The following is a 15565-nucleotide window of genomic DNA, read 5'->3' as shown; positions in this document are numbered from 1 at the left end:
AACACCAATACTGTTCAAACTATTCCACAAAATAGAAACAGAAGGAACACTACCCGATTCCTTCTATGAAGCCACAATTAAGCTGATACCAAAGCCACACAATGATCCAACAAAGAAAGAGAACTTCAGACCAATTTCCATTATGAACATTGATGCAAAAATACTCAATAAAATTCTTGCCAACTGAATCCAAGAACACATCAAAACGATCATCCACCATGATCAAGCAGGTTTATCCCGGGAATACAGGGTTGGTTCAATATACGGAAATCCATCAATACAATCCACTACATAAACAAACTTAAAGAACAAAACCACATGGTCATTTCATTGGATGCTGAAAAAGCATTTGAAAAAAGTCAGCTTCCTTTCATGCTTAAAGTCTTGGAGAGAACAGGAATTCAAGGCCCATACCTAAACATAGTAAAAGCAATATACAGCAAACCGGTAGCCAGCATCAAACTAAATCGAGAGAAACTTGAAGCAATCCCACTGAAATCAGGGACCAGACAAGGCTGCCCCCTTTCTCCTTATCTTTTCAATATTGTACTTGAGATACTAGCTTGGGCAATTCGACAACATATGGAGGTCAAAGGGATACAAATTGGAAAGGAAGAAGTCAAACTATCATTATTTGCAGACGACATGATAGTCTACCTAAGTGACCCAAAAAACTCCACTAGAGAGCTCCTACAGCTGATAAACAACTTCAGCAAAGTGGGGGGTTATAAAATCAACTCAAGCAAATCAGTGGCCTTCCTATACTCAAAGGATAAGCAGGCTGAGAAAGAAATTAGGGAAATGACCCCCTTCACAATAGCCACAAACTGTATAAAGTATCTTGGGGTGACTCTTACCAAACATGTGAAAGATCTGTATAACAAGAACTTCAAGACTCTGAAGAAGGAAATGGAAGAAGACCTCAAAAAAATGGGAAAACTTCCCATGCTCATGGGTCGGTAGAATCACTATAGTTAAAATGGCCATTTTGCCAAAAGCACTATACAGATTCAATGCAATACCCATCAAAATCCCAACTCAATTCTTCACAGAGTTAGAAAGAGCAATTATCAAATTCATCTGGAACAACAAAAAACCCAGGATAGCTAAAACTATTCTCAGCAACAAAAGAAAATCTGGGGGAATCAGTATCCCTGACCTCAAGCAATACTACAGAGCAATAGTATTAAAAACTGCATGGTATTGGTACAGTGACAGGCAGGAGGATCAATGGAACAGGATTGAGATCCAGAAATGAACCCACACACCTATGGCCACTTGATCCTCGACAAAGAGGCTGAAAACATCCAATGGAAAAAAGATAGCCTTTTCAACAAATGGTGCTGGTTCAACTGGAGGTCAGCATGCAGAAGAATGCAAATTGATCCATCCTTGTCTCCTTGTACTAAGCTCAAATCCAAATGGATCAAGGACCTCCACATAAAGCCAGACACTCTGAAGCTAATAGAAAAGAAACTGGGGAAGACCCTTGAGGACTTCGGTACAGGGAGAAAGTTTCTGAACAGAACACCAATAGCGTATGCTCTAAGAGCAAGAATTGACAAATGGGACCTCATAAGGTTACAGAGTTTCTGTAAGGCAAAGGACACCATCAAGAGGACAGATCGGCAACCAACAAATTGGGAAAAGATCTTCACCAATCCTACATCAGATAGAGGGCTTATATCCAATGTATATAAAGAACTCAAGAAGTTAGACTCCAGAAAACCGAACAACCCTATTAAAAAATGGGGTACAGAGTTAAACAAAGAATTCTCACCTGAATAACTTCGGATGGCGGAGAAGCATCTTAAAAAATGCTCAACTTCATTAGTCATTAGGGAAATGCAAATCAAAACAACCCTAAGATTTCATCTTACACCAGTCAGAATGGCTAAGATTAAAAATTCAGGAGACAGCAGGTGTTGGAGAGGGTGTGGAGAAAGAGGAACACTCCTCCACTGCTCATGGCATTGCAAATTGGTACAACCACTCTGGAAATCAGTCTGGCGGTTCCTCCGAAAACTGGGCACCTCACTTCCAGAAGATCCTGCTATACCACTCCTGGGCATATATCCAGAGGATTCCCCACCATGTAATAAGGATACATGCTCTACTATGTTCATAGCAGCCCTATTTATAATTGCCAGATGCTGGAAAGAACCCAGGTATCCCTCAACAGAAGAGTGGATACAAAAAATGTGGTATATCTACACATTGGAGTACTATTCAGCCATTAGAAACAATGAATTCATGAAATTCTTAGGCAAATGGATGGAGCTAGAGAATATCATACTAAGTGAGGTAACCCAGTCTCAAAAGGTGAATCATGGTATGCACTCACTAATAAGTGGATATTAACCTAGAAAACTGGAATACCCAAAACATAATCCACACATCAAATGAGCTTTTATGTCATGTATATTGGATCTAAGTCATTTAGATGCACTGGTGTGGATAGAAGGTATACTATGATTATATACAGTGCCCAGAAAGGGAAATATATATATATATATATATATATGGTTTATTTAAAGATAGAATAGATTATGAGGAGTTCATAGCAATTAGAAATTCATTGTTTTATATAGCATATTTATTAAGAGGTTAAGAGAAAATTTTTGGCTGTGCACCAGTGCACCCAAAGCTGCTCTGCCTCACCTGCTGCAAAGTCAATATGGGACAGATTGTAAGTCCAGCACTAACTAATCAACTGCAAAAGAGAAATATCTCAAAGGTCCCAGATATTGGTCTATATTTCTCATCTACTCAAAGTGTTACCCTGAATGATTAATTGATTTTTAAATAATTCAGATAATTTTCTGACTCAAGAGAAACTTACTTTCTTTTGGGTTGATTTTAATCTGAGATGATTCTACCACCAATATTCAGATTCTAATACAAACTGCATAACATGATGTTTCTCTACATGAGACTCTATTATCCTCTGGTACCCCATCATGCGAAACTGAAAAAGATATATTTCCAGAAAAAGATCCTACTGTGTCTGCTAGGCTCCCAGAAGAACCTTTGAGGATGCCAATTGAGGCTTATACCATTAAATCAGCGACAGTTGTACTTTGATATTCACTGCATATTGAATCTGCAGTTCATCACAGATGTGAAAAGAACTTTGGTAACCAAGTGACCACCTCTCAAACCTTGGAAGGCAAGAGGAAATGACTACAGCCCTGTGGAAATTGTTACATTTATATAACATAAATAAGACTAGGAAGCCTTTCTCTATTCTTCATGCACCATGTCTCCTGCTCCAGTCTGTCCAGTTCTGCAACCAAGTTGCACTGATGGCCATACTCCTGACTGACCAATCTAGCCACAAAACACATCATAATATACCAGGAAAATCTGTCTGGCCTAGAGGTAGAAACGTACTTGCCTGAACATGTTTGCTACACCATTAGATTTCCCCGAATTGTTAATGACCTGGCCACTTAGGCTAGGGTTTGTGTCTACCTCACACAAAGTTACTCTCCTGAAAAAGGGATGACACAACAAACTCACTGTTGGTGACAGACTCGCAGAAAGAAACTCACTATGACCTGAATGTGGAAAGCTATTCTCTTCAATGCCTCTGACTTTGGCCCTGTGCACAAGTGAAGCTAATCACAACACATTGATATTTCCCTCAAATTTCAGGCATGGATTCCATCCTGTGAAATGGCCAAATATTCAACCAGAAATTGTTGGTTACTATTATAGCAATAGTTCCATGATTGCATCTATAGGCATATCCTTCCCATCAGGTCAGCATTATAGCAAAAAGAAGCCACTATTTGTCATAAAATGACTTTTCTCCCAACACTATGCATAGCACCATACTGCACAGACAATTATAGGCAGCAGGGAAGAAGCTTGCCAGTCTCAGATCATTTCTCTATCTGCCAACACCGAACTGTGATGTCTACAACAGTATGTTCTTACCATCTACTTCTGGTCTGCAACCAAGAGAAACAGTACTAGCTTATATTGTTCTTGTAGCTCTAGGCTTCCCCAAATAAAAGTACATAGTGGAATTCTCACACCTGAGCTTGAATTTCTTTGGTCATAATCAATATTAGTTAAAGAACCTTGCTGTATCTTCTCCAGTGCATTCCCCCTTTTCCTTAAGAATTATGGTCTTCAGCTTGGGCTTTGAAGTTTTTTTAGAGTTCCAGATTACATACAATTTAACATGGAAGCCACACTGATGGCTGTTCCATCCCTACAGTGCAAGGCTTTCTTACCACTGGCTTCTTGGATGTCTCTGGCAAGAGGAGGACAGGACGAGAATCTGTGTCCTTCTTGCAATGCTTACATTCCATTCCACATCTGTCCAAGACAAACTCTGTTTTTCACTTCTATTATATCCTTCCCTTGTATGATCTCCTATCTTTGTTTTTGGTGTTAGTGAAGACAGACATGTCTTTTCATATCACAGTCGGTCCTGTAGACACGGATACCACTCAACCCTGAGCCCAAATTGTTGCAGACCAGTGCAGAGTTTAAAGTGAGGTGATAATATAGTAAAAGTTTATGCTAAGGGTCCAGGTCATCATTTTAAATGTTCCCAGATTAAAGAATGAGGAGTAAACAAATTGTTCGTGCTCTCCAGAGCACCACTTACTTTAAAGATGGTAATTGAAGCTCCAAACAAGGCTCAGTACTAAAAAGAACAGCACTAAATCTATGGATCTTATTTGATCTCAGCACCCATATGTTGACTCACAAGTCTTAGTACTCTAGTTGTAATTTACTGTGGTAACCCTGGATCTCATCAGGAATGCATATACCTACATGTTGATGAAATATTCACACAGAAAGTCTTCTATACAAGCAAGAAAGATAGAAATGTGTAAACATGGGACTCTATAACATTTTACCTGCTCATGAGATACCCTAGGTTTGCTCAGACTTGAGACAGGTCCCTCAAGGGAATGTAAGCTGTGGATTTGGACAGGGAAACATGGGGAAGCCGAGACTTTAGAGTTTTAGGGGAAGCTTATTGTGACTGAAAATAACACCAAGAGATGGAGAAAATGGAAAAATTTAAACAGGTGCATATGGATTTTATCCTCATCCATTAGCTCTCCCTGATTTGCACCAGAGAAAGCATAATAGCATTTATGTTGTGGCTACGGAATGAGTTTTCTAGAGAAATCTTGGGACTGCAAGTGAGGACCTGAAGGAGAAAAGAGGAGATAGGAAACATGCCAATCTTCCTATAGTTTATTGTCCTGAGTACAGGTCCCTCAGTATGTGTTCTGGGAGTTTAGCCTGAATGGGATAAACTTTATGTACATATGTTTTTGACTGAGTTAAATGCCAAATTTAAACAGTGTCTGAAGGAACAGTGTCTGGAATGAGGAAATTGAGCAATGAGAAAGGAATAAATGTCCTGGGCTTGATGAAGTTTTATGTAGAAGTTTGCTAATATCTTTCCTTTTCACTGAGGCTCAAGGTAATTAAGTAAGTTGTTCTGAAGAAAAATGCAAAAGCGTTTTGGCCATGCTGACTTATATGTGAAGTCTTGGTACTTTGGATAGAGGCAAAAACATACCATGACTTTTCACCTGTTTTGATTATATAGTGAGACCTGGTCCCAAGTAAAGGAAGTTCTAGATAGGAGAGGAGGAGTGTTGGTACATCTCCATCAACAAGCAAAGAGCCTCTCAAGTGCTTTCGCTAACACACTTATAGAGCTGGTTCTCCTCCCTGCTGCTGACATTTTCCTGTTATCATAATAGCTGGCATTTGTAGTCTGTGAGATGCCAGGTATAATGCCATTTCTGAATAAAAATCATGCTTTTTTTGAGATAGAATATCTATTTAAGGCAGGCTAGTGACATGATTTTCTTGCATCAGCTTCACAGAGCTTTGGGTGACAATCATGTTGATGTTCCATTTAGGCCAGAGTTAGTGATATAGCATGTTCAAGTTCTGGAGCACCAAAATGCACAAATCATTAATGTAGCTGCTAGAAGCTAAAAGATTATACATAGGTAGGCAAAGACACAGGTGACAATAAACAAAATCGTATTGCACACAACATAGGTCAATGCCCTGCTCTCTCTGGCCACTTACGTTTCTATAGTCAATAGAGATTTAGTGGGAGCAGAAGAATGAAGTTCTCCACAGATTGACTGGAGCCACCTAATGAGACAGATATTCTAAGCTGAATGAAGAAATGGAATGCCTGTCAGTTATTATTGAGTGCCTCTCCCCTCCCTGACTTTCTTGATAGATGACTGTAACACTGGCCACCACACTGGTTGTGCATTTGACATTCCAGGACTCTTAGCAATTTCATTCAGCAGTATCTGAAAGAGAGAACATGATTAGGCAGTGGTTGGTGTCCCACACATTATGATGGAAGACCAGGAAAAGGTGGAAGCAGTGGATGCCACAGTTTTTATGAACTAACACCCAAGCCTGATTTCATAGAGACAAGGGACAGTTTCTCTTGTGCACAGTAAAAAATGGCCATACAATTATAAAAATACCAGGTGAAGTATGTGTGCTTACATGTGCCATTATATCACAGGAGGTTTCTCCACTTATGTGCAATATATGAGTCTGTATACAAATGAGGGTCTTCATGAGTGTGAGCATATACTTGCAGATGTTAACATTCATCCATTTGTTCTTTGTTCTGTGTGTGCTGTTCCTGCCTGTAAGCATATAGCCTAAAAGAATAAAGCAAAGAACCTTTCAGGGACTCTACTGCTGCCCTGGGATCCTTTTACTACAGCTCAAAGGGCATCCAAGCAAGAGAGAGATGTGAAAAGGCTGGGATGAACTTGAAAAGCCTGAAGGGTCCATGATCTTCAGAAGATGGATGTATGCTTCCCTGGATTCTCTGTGGAAAAATGCTGAAAGTGTCTATTTCTCAGCTTAGTCCTCCATATACCCAAGAAGCTGCAACACATGCTGTTTTGGAGATGTGCATTGTTGAGTGCACGGGGGAAAAAGAGGTCTTTCACAGACACACTTATAAAGATCACAGAGATTTCTGTATAGGTCAAAGCTGTAGGCATTTTGATTGGACAGACTCTCAGCTATCTCAATTTAACTTACTTCAAGTTGTTCAACAATCTACCTATCGATGCGCTTCTAAATGTCTGTTCACAGCTCTTTTTCCTATCTTCTGTCTCCATCAGTATCTCTTGATACTTCTGCATCTGCCTTTGTCCCTTTTGTCTCTATCCTCCCCTGGTCAACCCCAGTAATTTCTGACCCAACTATTGGTTGTCAGATATATATTATTAGCAATTAGCAGTAAGACAGTGCCAGAACACCTTTTGGGTTGCCATCAGGCAATAGCATTCATGTTTTGAACAGGTGGGAAAGGACAAAATATGCAAGACTGAAACCCAGTGATGGGTCATAAAAATGACAGTATCAAAATCCTACCTTTGCCAGGCTGGGGTGGTGCACGCCTGTAATCCCAACACTTTGGGAGGCTGAGGCAGGTGGATTTCTGAGTTCAAGGACAGCATGGTCTACAGAGTGAGTTCCAGGACAGCCAGGGCTATACAGTGAAACCATGTCTCAAAAAAAAAAAAATCCTGACCTCAGTTTGCTCTTTGTCAGTACAGATTTTACAATTGAAAATTAACGCACACCTTCATACAAAGTAATTAATGCCATCACAAAATAGGTGGATGTGCTCACAAGATGCAAATGTGGAGTACAGAAGACAATCTCAGGTGTTCCTTTTGTGATGGCTCTACTTTTGCAATTGTGAGCCAGCTGAGGAGCTAGAAATTAAATTCAGTCCTTCTGTAAGTGCAGTACATGCTCTTAATCACTAAAGTGTCTCTCTATCCCTCACCTAAGATACTTAACATTTGTTTGTTTTGAACAGGTGGGAAAGGACAAAATTTACAAATCTGAAATCCAGCGATGGGTCATACAATTGACAGTATCAAAACCCTACCTTCACTTTGCTCTTTTTTTATTCAATATATTTTTTAATTTACATTTCAAATGATTTCACCTTTTCTGGCACCCCACTTCCCGATTGCTCTACTTTTACAGTTGTGAGCCAACTGAAAAGGTGCTAGAAATTAATACTGGGTCTTCTGCAAGAGCAGTGCATGCTCTTAAATCACTAAAGCATCTCTCTAACCCTCATCTAAGATATTTAACATTTCTTTGTTTGTTTGTTTGTATGCTTGTTTAGTATGGAACATTAATGGTATGAAGTATGGGGGTCAGCAGACAACATTGGGAAGGGGGTTCTCTCCTTTAACCTTTATAATTTGGGGATGAAACTTAGTCTGCCAAACAGAAAATCACAAGAAATTATGATTTAGCAAACCAAAAGAAGAAAAGAGCTTAGGAGAAGACAAAAGACTCTGAGACATATATTTACACATTCAAGAGTCACCTAAAAATACTAAATTGAAAGCTGTGTTTGGAAAAGACTTGTTTGTAGAATCCTGTAGACCATGTAGTTGCTGTCTCAGTCTCAGTAAGTACAAATAAGCTTTGATCTGTTTACTTAGAAGGCTTTGGTCTTCATATGTCTAGTGTCTCTTCTGACAATTACACTATGTCTACTTATTTTTCTACTTCAGGGTTCCCTGAGTTCCTCCAATGATGGGTGTTTAATGGACATATCTCATTTGGATTGTGTGCTGTTCTCTCTCTCTCTCTCTCTCTCTCTCTCTCTCTCTCTCTCTCTCTCTCTCTCTCTCTCTCTCTCTGTCACTGTGTGTGTGTTTCTGTCCGTTTGTAGGTCTGTCTATCTGTTTCTCTGGTTTTCTGTCTACATAATTTCTGACTGTGGTATTTGCATTTGTTGACATCAGATGCAGGAGAAATCTTCTCTGATGGCTGAATAAGGCACTGATCCATGAGTATAGCAGAATATGCTAAAAGGGATTCATTTTACTTGTATTCATTTGTGTATTTATTTTTAGATTTGTAGGGTTGATATTAACTTAAATATTCTGAATATCTAGTTTCCTTTTCCTAGCCCCATAAGCAGTGTCTGATGTGTGTAAATCTCTTGAGGCTCAGGAGAGACTAAGCTCCTCTCCTGAGCACCTCCAACTGCTAAGTTCCACAAAGAGAATGCTCTAACTGCCCTACAGGCCAGCCTCACTCTCCCCAGCCACACTCTATCCTTACAGAGTAGCCCAAGCACAGAAGTTGAAATTGCATCAATCCCTACCCTGGAAAGCTCTTTGCCCAACCCCAAAAACAGGTTTATATCCCTGTCGTGTATTAAGTTCTTTGATGCTTTGCATTTGAGCAGAGGCAGTCACCACAAAGAAAGTTATGTTTGGTTCATACTCCCATCCTTATGCTCTCAGGAAGAAGACTCAAACTCAAAATATATTTACAAATACACTGGTCATATAATTAGACTCATTTCTGACTTGATCATAACAAAAATTAACCCATTTATTCTAATTCATATTCAGCTGTGTGTCTGTTTACCTTCGCTCAGATAACATGGGCCTGTTTTGCCACATTTTCCCAGGCGAATCTTCCATTGGACACTCTCCCAGAATCCTTTCTGCCTCCTTATGCCCCACCTCCTACATTGGGCCTAAGCTATAGGCCATCAAATTTTAATTGACAGGTGCCTCATCCATACACATAGAAGATATTCTCTCCACACAGCCCTCTGAGTTTTTCCTTCCCAATAAAAGTTTTGTGTGAGATTTTTGGGCTGTGTGACTCTGTAGAATTCCTTGCCTTCTGATTGCCAGGTTTCTTTTCTATCCCTGCTGTAACATGTACAGGGGATTCCATCTCATATGACATGGCCGGAACTCAGATTGTTTGGTTATCCCCCCACACACACACATCTTTTGTGTCACTATTGCTGTAGCTTATTTTCAGTCAAGATATTAAAATTATTTTTATTTTCTTGGTTATACAAGTGTAAGTGTTATGCATTAATGCGTGTGTCTGTGTGTGTGTCTGTCTGTATGTCTGTGAGTGTGTGTGTGGGGGGGGGGAGTGTTTAGTACATATGTATTGGCTACAGAAGTCCAAAGATCGTTTCCAAGTCCCTTGAAAATAAAGGAAGTTAGAGGCAGGACAGAGTCATCCTTTCAGTGCTAGATAGCAAACCTAGGTCTTCCAGACAAACAACCAATGCTATTAATCACTAAGCCAACCTCCAACCTGTCTCTGTTTTCTTTCTGAGTCAGCTGAAAGCTACCTGAGGCATAAGTAATAATGTTAAAATAAAAAAGATTATCTCTGCCTTCTTATTTTGGACCTTACAGATAGAAAAACATAGATAGATTGTGATTAAGATGAGGAGCCAAGATATCATGCATAAGATAAAATGATATTTAGATATATTATGGTTGCTGTTTTACTCTTTTGTGTATATCACTGACTGATTTTCGTGAATTATTCACTCCATGAAGATTTGCTAATTTTTACTGTTCAGGAGAAAGAGAAATAATAACACATTTAGATGTATTTGAAAGATATTTACTACGAATTGGAAAATGGCTATAGAATGCAATTATAATCAAGTTATGCTTGGCTCCAAAATGATTAATGTAGATGATTCCTTCCCTTGATTTCACAGTTTATGGTTTTCCAAATGTAACAAAATGTAACTATTTTAACTAATTGTAGGATTCACAATGTCAGCTGCCAATCATAAAACAACCACTTCATAAGCACTTTACCCTAGTTATAACTGAGTGTGTTTGTTTTCAGGGCTGAGACTGCATGGTGAACACTTACACAGGATGCATTCCATTGTGATGGAGCTAAATGAATGACATAATCCATGTCCATAAAGAGGGAAACAGCATTCTGTTCATAGACTCTCAATAACAGAATTATAATACAGGCTTCTTCAGAAAGAACTTCCAGGCTATAAAACAGCAACTGAGGGTACAGAGAGGAGGAGGATGTAAGAAATCTAACCTCTGGAATAGACAGTAGGCAGGGAAAAATATTTTATTAATTGACAAGGTTGGTTCTATGGAGTCCATTGACCTTAGATGTATTAATGTCAACTCTCTGAAGTTTTAATTAAGTTTTAATACAATAATGCTTAGGTCTATATTTAGAAGACATCCTAAAAATTTTAAAAGTTATAACTTAGTGATCCTAATAATAATCTCTCGTGTGTGTGTGTGTGTGTGTGTGTGTGTGTGTGTTTTAATCTCACTTTGTAGCCCTACATAGTAATTCTCAGTGTAGATCAGGCTGGCCTCCATCTAAGGGATTTGCCTGCCTCTGCCTCCACTTCCAGGATTAAAAATATCTATCACTATTCCAGGCCAATAACATCAATATTTTAAAAGCCTGAAGATTTCTTTGCCAGTCCGACATTAACAGCTTATTAGAACTCCATTTATTCAAACTAAAATTGTTAATTTTTGAAGTTTTCATCTGACAATAGCATAGATAAGAGAGGAAATCTGAAACAGTATTACTTTAAGTCACTTTCTTATACTTTTATAACTTTCATTTACACATCTTAATAAAATGTTTCAGATCATCACTAATTATTTAAACTTTTACTTCCTGAGAACTGTACAATTTGTATTTACAAATCTTAAGCTACTTTTTAGACCCTCACAACTTACTTGAGCTAGAACCCTTTTCATCCAATCATTTACCATGTAACCCAGATGTCTGATAACTGAAATCAGTCACCGCAAAGCAACAACTTTAAATAAAAAAGAGTAAAATAATTACATTGAAACACATTTTATGAGTTTGTCTCTTTAAGAGGGAACTACTTCAGCAAGCTAGAATGTGTTTGCCTTTCTCAGCATGAGGCCTACATTTTCACAGAATACTGTATGTAGGAGCCCCAGTTATATGAATTAACAAGGCAGCTAGTGTCTTGGTAAATAAGCTCATGTGCTTGCCCTGTTATAACTACAGTTCATAAATCCATATGCTCAAAATTCTGAAAAGAATAAATTGTAGTAGGAAGTATAATCCAAATGGTCTCTGTTTAAACTAAATTTACGAAGACTTGCAGGCTACCTAGATATTTGTCCTGGCTCCCATGGTCAACAAGCTGGCTTCTTTGGCCAGTCTTTGGCTGTCCTGAAGGAAAGCATTAACTCTTCTGATGCTGCTCAAGGCAGCATGGACTTTCAGCTCCCAGAACCAGAATGTCTAAGAGGGTTTCCTGTAGAGAGAATACACTAGGGAAAACTGAACTTATTTGAAAAGGCAGAGTCAACAAGTGTCCACAGTCTCGACAAAGCCCTGCAGGAGAGAGGCATGTGCACAGTTCAGTCTAGTGGTTACCACAATCCACGTGCACTGTTATCATGCCCATTTCTCAATTAAATCTCTGAAGAGATTGAGGATCATTTATTAAGTAGACCTGATTTTAAATAAACTTTACTTGTTGTAGTTACTAGTTTAGGGACTGACCTTAAAGACACACACAGGAAGCTAAATAAAGTTTGTCATTTATAGGAAAGACATAACAGTTTACAAATTAGTGGCACTTATAAGAGTAAGAGTTGATAATTATATCCCTGTTGAAATTTATAATTTTAAGTTGAAGATTTAAACTGGAGATATTTTAGCATCAAAATATAATGTTTAACTATAGATACACTGCATAGAGGACCTGGGAAATTTTCTTGATCCTTTTTACAGTGCAACATTATAGAATATCATAATTTCTTGTCTAACTCAGTTTACCCAAACAGCTAAAGCAAAGTAAAGTTAGCAAACAAAGCATACAGACATCTACCTTTAAGTCAAATACTCCTAACCAAGTAGATCTTAGGTATTTTCAACCTTACTTATCAAATATATATTGTTCCTCATATAAATTTTCAAGTCTGATATTTAATATCATTAGCAAAATTATAAGCAATTTGAAAAAATTTCCCCAAGGCTATATCTGTCAGCCTGAGTATATCTTTGTACCTTTAGGAACTTATCATAATACAAAAATAACCTCCATTATAATTCCAATACTTGCTTTTGTCCCTATATTCAAAATTGGATGGCCTTAGTTGGCTTATAGTATAGGGTCATCTTAAAATTGTGATGACGTCAAATGGAATGTACCATTTAAACTTAGTAAAGATTGCTCCCAGATGTGCTTGCTATTTAATAGATCTATTTTTATAGTAAATCTGTTTTTTGAACAAGTGCTGAATCCAAGTTTCATACACCATACATATATATATATGGTGTATATGTATATATTAGTGGAAATCAATGTGTCAGTTTGTGAGAAGATTGGGAATAGTCTCACCTCAAAACACAGCTGTATCATTCTTTGCCATATACTTAAAAGATGCTCCACCATCCCCCAAGGATACATGCACAACTATGTTCATAGAAGCTTTATTAATAATAGCCAGAAACTGAAAAAATATAATGTGTCCTGCCTACAAAATGTCCAGAGACAATGATAGAGACTGAGGGAATGGTCAACCAATGATTGGCCCAAATTGAGACCCACCTCATGGGCAATGGCCAGTCATGAAACTATTAATGATACTCCTTTATGCTTACAGACAGGAAGTTATGCTAACTGACCTCTGAGGAACTATCACCCAATGGAAATAGAGGCAGACTCACTCCCAAACATTAAATAGATTTTGGGGAGTCTTACTGCAAAGCTGGGAGAAGAATTGTGAGACCCAATGCAGACAGGGATTCCACTGGAAAACCAACACTGTTAACTGTCTCAGATCCATGGGATATCCTAATGAGTGACCTCCTACCAATGAGAGAACATGAGCTGGAACTAGGTGCATACACATATGTAGCAGAGGAGCAGCTTGGTCTTCATTCAGGACTCTAACAACTAGATTAGGGGCTTCCCATCAGCCTGTTGCCTGTCTGACTCTTGATACCATGCTCCTAAATGGACCACCTTTTCTGGCCTTGGTGTAATAATATGTGCCCAGTCCGTCAGTTACTTGATGGGCAAGTGGTTGCTTCTGTGTAACTGTGGGTCTGCTAGTTGGGGGGACGGTGACACGCAGAGGTGGAATGGACAGAGGAATTGCATGGAGGTGTACAGGGAGGAGAGGAAGGGCTGAGAGTGTGATATAAAATTAATAAATGATTTTTTTGAAAAATAAAGCAGGCTGAGCCTACCATGATGATGAAGCCATAAACAGCATCCTTCACAGGCTTCTGCATCAGCTCCTGCTTCTAGGTTTCTGTGATATTTGAGTTCATGTCCTGGCTTCATTTGATAATGGGTTACAGTGAGGAAGTATAAGTTAAATGAACTCTTTCATACCCTCTCAAAAAACAAGAAATGAAAATAGTTTTTAATATTCAATTTGTATAGAGTAAATAGAATAAGCTCTAATGTAAGCAATTGTTCTCTCTCTCTCTCTCTCTCTCTCTCTCTCTCTCTCTCTTTCTCTCTCTCTCTTTCACACACACACACACACACACACACTCACACCTAACATATATAGTAACAATTGGACACAACGCCTCCAATTAATAACTTAAATATTTCCCTATTTTTTATGTTAGATGCATAGGAAATTATCTGCATGCATATATGTACAAATTTACAGAAGTCAGAAATTGTTGAATCCCTTCGAATTGGATTTAAATATTGTTATGAATAATCCATGTAAGAACTAGAAATTGAATCCAGGTCTTATAGAAGAGAAAATGTGTCTCTTAAAAGCAGAGATGTCTTCTTAACTCTATAATTTATGGAAATATATGAAAATAGAAGTAATATAAATTATATTATGAGCAAATGTGTCTGTAAATCCCAAGGAGTTAGTTTATCATAGTAAGCTTCACCTTTTCAATGTTGTGCTAGGATATTTACCTCACCCCCATGACTTGAGTGTGTATGTATATCTATTCTATGTGCCTCTTTCTCTATTTCTGTGTGTTAGAGGGGAAGAAGAAAATAGTATAAGAAAGTTAGAGAGTTCCTGTGTGTTTGGCAGCATTTAGTTTGTTCCTAAAGAGGAGTCCTTCGTTTTTTTTCTCTGACAAAGAGTGTCCCTCTGGAACTTGAAATTCATGAGTTCTGCTACAATGGCTTGATATCAAGAATCTGGGAAACTCCTGTGTCGTGACCACCCTCACTGGCAAGGAATGATGCAACACAGGAAGATCTTCTCCAAGCAGTTTACTCAGGATCCCTGTACAAGCTTCTTCTGACCCCTGGAGAGAATAAGCCAAGCCCTTAAATACTAATAGCTAGCCAATCAGGCTTAGCCACGTGGGCATTACTGATAGGCTGTATCCACGCGGAAAGCACAAGACTCAACAGGCTCCACCCAAATAAGGAGTTGTTTACGACTGGGAGCCTGCCAGCGGGAAGGCAAAAAGCAGAAACCCTTGTTTCTGCAAAAAACAACCCTGAGATTTCCCTTCACCCCAGTCAGAATGGCTAAGATCAAAAACTCATGAGACAGTAGGTGCTGGGGAGGATGTGGAGAAAGAAGAACACTCTACCACTGCTGGTGGGATTGCAAGCTGGAACAATCACTCTGGAAATCAGTCTGGTGGTTCCTCAGAAAACAGGGCATAATTCCTCCTCTCCTTGAACAGGTATTATTACTGATGTCTATCTATCTATCTATCTATCTATCTATCTATC

The sequence above is a fragment of the Apodemus sylvaticus genome, chromosome 14 (genome assembly GCF_947179515.1).
Source record: "Apodemus sylvaticus chromosome 14, mApoSyl1.1, whole genome shotgun sequence".
Classification (NCBI taxonomy): domain Eukaryota; kingdom Metazoa; phylum Chordata; class Mammalia; order Rodentia; family Muridae; genus Apodemus; species Apodemus sylvaticus.
The sequence above is the reverse complement of the archived record's forward strand: the minus strand, read 5'-3'. Positions refer to the sequence as shown.